We start from the raw sequence: 6,000 nt of genomic DNA on the forward strand, positions 1-6,000 counted from the left end.
TTTCATATGGACTTTAACCCAATCAATAAGGAATCATATACTTTATAGAAGTTTCAGATTATAGCATTTGACATCTGCTTTGATTTATGATGTCATTGTTAATCAGTTTTCTGTCTAGTTTCACAGGGTGGCAAATTTATCAATGACTTAGTTACACCTGGACTGGACTGTGCTTCTTCCTTGTATGGATTGCCAACCAATACATAATTTGTTCATCTGCAGGGCTAGAAGCCTCTTTTAGCTCACTAATGGAGCTCTTACCAGGAGATCAAATAGCAGTTCAGTCAATGATGAGGTTTGTGGATAAAAGAGATGATGATGTCACCTATAGTCAGGCATACCAATGCCTGTATGATTGAGGAAAATCTCAAGCCAGTGCAAGTGCAGAGCGCAAACAAACATCAAAACCCCCCCAAAAATAGGTTTGCAGACCATCATACATGTACAATATCTTTCAAATTTGTTGTTAGTAATTGCATCAGATGAACCGAAACTAATAAAACCCAGTATTGGCCTGTTTGTGGCAAACACGCTTAGTTATTGCATGTCTCGTGACCTGCTGATCTCTGAGAGCGAAAAATTATATGTTTCCCAAGACACAAACCCGAAACTTCTAAAACAAGATAAAACTTTCACCAGGTGCTTCAGACAGACTTATTTATAACACCATGGCAAAATGAATAGATCTTTCTCAAAGGATGGCATTTTCTGTCCTCTAACTAGATTTAGATGGCTGCCTCTGTCTTCTAAATTTAGATGAAGAAAGTGAGTCAGCCCACAGAAAGTCAATATTAATGGTGATTTATTGGAGAGTGAAAAAGAAAATGTATCCTCACAGGACTCCAGTCAGTGTGTGAGCACCTGGCCCACAGCAGTCTCTCTGAGGCGAGGCACACTGTGGTGGAGGCAGTACAGTGAACCCCGCACACTACTGCCCTCTGCTGGATGGCTGGACCACTGACTCATCCAGTGCATGGGATTTCACCATGTTCCAACATCTGAATGCGTGAGCTGTTGGCTCATGAGTTGAGGACGCGAGACCTAACATTCTTTCCCCTACTTTCCTGTCTACATTGTACTTTCTTATAAAAGTAAAGGCAAAATAATTAATCTGAAGGGAACATGATATAATGCAAAATGGAGCTAGCTCGGATTCTAACGCCGCGCGAAATTTAGATGGAAGGCAGAAAGTGAAAAGTAGAATGGACGAGATGGAGGAAAGTCCGTACTGTGCTGGTTTAGACAGTAAACAAAAACATCACAACATATATTGGACGTGAAGTGATTCTTATGTTATGAAGAGGAGCGATTTTTCTACTTAATTGAAATACTTGCCTGACAACGAGGCGGTAGATAGCCTATAGAGAATCTTTTGAAAGTAGGCTACATTAGCAAACGCATCCTGTTTCATTTGAAAGGTTTAGAGGCACAAAAAAATGGTCATGTGAAATGAAACATCTGTTTGCAATGCAATAAACCTTTAAGGAAACCAGGGAGAGCAATAAGATGCTAAAACATTCACTGTATCAGTAAAAAAGTCTGGTGGCTGTCCTACCTGATGTCACTTTTTGGTGAATTCCTCCATTTGACTGTTGCAGGAGCTGCTGTTACACAGGCACTCTGACTCTCAACCCAGTAAAGACAAACTGCCCACTGGGTTCCCACACCAGAGTGACGGTCATTAGACATTACCAGTAGTGCATTTGGCAATTACCCTGAAATGTAATCTATTTCTTGGTGCTACGGAGTCCCTTGCCACATTAGCGACTCAAGGTTTGTGTGTGTGTGCAATTTTTTTCAATACATTCCTGCTCCACAACTGGGCCCATATTACAGTTCTCCACATCACTGGGCCGTAAACCCATACTGCATTCCTCATCAGGCGCTATTTCACCTGTATTACAACCTCTTGTGACCTTTGACTTGTACCAGAGGGAGTTGAGCACTGAGAGAATATAACCAACAGCATTACACTGATGTGCTGATACAACATATTCATATTTTCCAATATTTTCTTGCCTACACACTGGCCCTGATGGCTGTAGTCTAGATCAAGGTCATAAATTGTTTGGCCATTATGGATGTAATGAATTTATTAGAGACTAATGGCCAGATTTATTAAAAATCTACTGTCAGGATTTACTAAAGACACACAGTGAAAAAATAGCGCTGAAAAGGCATGTACACAGTTATTTTTGTGGCTGACCTTATTGCATATGCATCTGTTGTAGTTTCCCTTTCAGATGCAAAATTTATGGGAGGAGGGTTTTTAAATGAATCATTGCAAGGTGATTTACTAAGGTCAGTTTACTGGTATTTGCGCCATTATTTACCGTCCCAAAAAAGCATGTCTTAAATCAGATGCTAATTTGAGCTGCTCTTAGTAGATTGAGTTGGTCTTTATGGAAATGATCCGGCTCTTCAATCCAGTTTCCACTTTCCACTTTTCCAGAACTTTCCACTCCCATCAGCGCTTTTTTGGAATTAGTCTCTCTCTCTAAATTGCCCTGTTTAGTAAATCTTGCTCTACATATTGGCCAACGGTTATTCACATCACAGCACAATCTGCAGATGTTCGTATTGTGTGGTGTGAAACCATGTAGTTGTTTGGTGGATTTAAAGGGGTGGTATAATGACCTTTTCACAAGATGTAAAATAAGTCTTTGATGTCCCCAGAGTGTGTATGTGTGTGTATAGAGTGTGTATAGCTCAAAATACCCCACAGATATTTTTATATAGCATGTTAAAGTTGTCACTTTTTGAGAGTGAGCGAAAACGCACAGTTTTTGTGTCTGACCCTTTAAATGCAAATGAGCTGCTGCTCCCAGCACAGGGGGCAGAGCTACAACAGCTTGTGTACTTTTACCTCAAACAGACATGCACTGAAAATTTCAAAAACTTTTAGCCTTTTATGTTCAAACCGGAGTCAGAAAGATGGAGAGACTCAAGAAGTGACAACATGTAGACAACATTTCTGAATGATTAGTTGGTGAATTTATGTAGCTTATGTGTAGTTATCTTTTAGTCACTGATTAGCATATTCTGTCATGATAATCTATAAATCGTGTTCCGGGGGCGGGGTTTATGTAAATTTGGAAGAATGTCGTGTAGTCCTTACCAGCCGTTTGTTGTAGTCCTTAAAAAGCCATTTCTTTAAAAGAAAATATCTCCCTTTGCTTTGAACTTTGAGCGTTGTAACTTTGCAGATGTTGTTGATGCTCAAACAGCAGCATTACACACTAACTAAAGTTATAAAAGTGAAATCATATTCAACCACCCCTTTAACTAAATGATAGTGAGCATGAAGCATTGAGTAGATATTGGAAAGTGTATTTTGCTACCTGCTGAAACAACCCCATACCTCCTTTAAAAATAAAAATAACTGTAAGAATAGGAATAAAGAATGTACTGTCACCACTCTAAGTCTATGTGTCTGTCACCTCAGGCAGTAAATAGGTCCATGGTAAATCCTGTGTAATTGACAGATGCCATCTGCTTGTGTCCAGTCACTGGAAATCTGCCACTTGCTTCATATCTTTAGCTGACAGGTGGCAGCAGTTTAAGGGACAGGGAGACGTCGGCAGAACTTTGGAGACACTGTCATTGTTTCGGCTGGCATTTGCTGAGCAGTGGGACAAGACCATAAGCCTCACTACTTTTAGATGGCTCATCAACATCCCCTTTTAAAGATAGAGGAGAGACAGAGCGAGAGAGAGAGAGAGAGAGAGAGAGAGAGAGAGAGAGAGAGAGAGAGAAAGAGAGAGAGAGAGAGATGGATGGATGGATAGAACAAACAAACAATAGATAGATAGAACAAGTGATAGATGGATAGATGGTTGGATAGAACAAATGATAGATATATAGACGGACGGATGGAATGATAGATGGATGCATAGATACAGTAGATAGATAAGATTGTAATGCAATGTATTGCTGGCGTCTATTTGTGTGTTTTATGGCTTCAGATTTTATTTAAAGAATTCTGTCCACTGACATTCTCGTTTTTTTTATCAAGGTCGTGTGTGACAATTGCTTTCGCAAAATAGCTTTCAGCTCCAGAGTCTATCAGAGAAAGCAAACATCTCAAACTCTGTAAATATGACACAGACTGCTCCTTTCAGGGCGTACCTCCAGGTCGGTTGTAATGAGGATGCCGTGGGCTTCAACGGTTTTCTACAGAGAGAATGAATTCATAGTGCACTCGAGGGTTTTGCTGCTGGAAGATCATCTATTTTGGGCAACAGTAAGGATTGCGGGTTTCAACTGCTTGTGAAGATTTCCCATTTGAATATATTCAAATGTATTATATCCTTGAAGAAACGCAAATAACTTAATAGATCTAAAAAATATATTTTGGAGGGAACTCTAAAAAATGTGTACTTATGAAAAATTATTTGATATATATATATATATAATTTTTTGACCAAATTGTTTTATTGTTTATAAACATAACAAAAGATAATGCACATAGCAAACATCCAATAGGGGAGCAACAGACATATTTTCAACAGTCAGATCCATGGAAAACAAATACATTTACATAGCTAATACATAGTACTAGTAATAGTACATTAATAATACATTTTCTTTATACAGTCCAATATATTGAAAGAAAGACATTTTCAGGCATCAACAGGTCAATAAGTCGTGCTGTTACATTCACATTTCACTATTTTAGTGGTTATGTATCCAATATTGTTTAGTTCATATGTGTGACGTAAACCAATTCTGTATTATTGTTTCTTTTGCAGATGTAAAACCAGCCAATTTTAGTATAACTTTTTTCTTTTAAAGCAAGGTTCTCTACTGTACATTAACAACATTAGTTCATGCATTATATATCACTTACAGTTAAATATATTTTAATAAATAAAATGTTAATTTATGATTTATTATTGTTCACTATTAGTTCATAAAGTATTATGTACCAAATGTACACAATTTGTGAATTAATTGTTAAATCTGATTTGGGGATCAATAGGTGTACTGAAAACTGACTCAAAAGAATGATTAATTTACTAATCTGATTCTCGGGTTCAACTCAGTTGTGCGAGGATTTTCAGGAAATAATGACTGTTCCTCACATAAAGCTATTGTATGGCTTCAGAAGAGTTAAAGCACTTCCAAAAATCTCATTAAGCATTCATGTCACTCTATAATTGTTTGAACAGTACTGCATATTCATATATCTGTAATGTCTTAAGATCTTTGTAGTCTGATGCTTGTGCAAAAGACACAAATACTGTGTTTTTCATGTAAAATACATGAGATATTTCTTGGCATGTACACTAAAGTAGTATACCATAGCGATCAATAAGTCATTCACCCTGCTCACATGGATTCATACAGCTTCATATCAAATGTGAAATTTCACACTATGACAAGCTTATGTGGATTGTTTGGTACCTTTATATTGAAATGTTACTCACCCAGATAGTTTCTGCTCTTTGTAATTTCAGTCACATCAATCCCTATTGCTCCTCGAGGGATCTTCTGAAACAGACAGTAGCTCACCTCATTTAGGAAAACAGATGAATACACCTGTGACAAAACTGCATGAGTCAATAAGATCATCACAGCCCTGTTTCTGTAGTAAAGACAAATATGGAATACCGCAAACAAAATTTGGCCATACACAAAACTCACTATTCACGCATTTGGATGGATGGGTGTATAGAAAGAAAGATAAACGGACAGATCGATGGATGGATAAATTGATGGATAAAACGATAGATAGATAGGACGACAGACGGAACGATAGATTGATGGATAGAACGATAGATGGACAGGTGGAACGATGGATGGATGAATTGATGGATAGAATGATAGAATGACAGACAGACAGACAGACGGAACGATGGGTTGATGGATAGAACGATAGATGGACAGATTAAATGATGGATGATAGATAGATACAGACAGACGGACAGAACGATGGATGGATTGATGGATAGATAAAACGATAGAAAGAACGATAGATAGTCAGACTGACAGATGGAA

This window comes from Rutilus rutilus (genome assembly GCF_951802725.1).
Source record: "Rutilus rutilus genome assembly, chromosome: 23".
In the NCBI taxonomy this organism is placed as follows: domain Eukaryota; kingdom Metazoa; phylum Chordata; class Actinopteri; order Cypriniformes; family Leuciscidae; genus Rutilus; species Rutilus rutilus.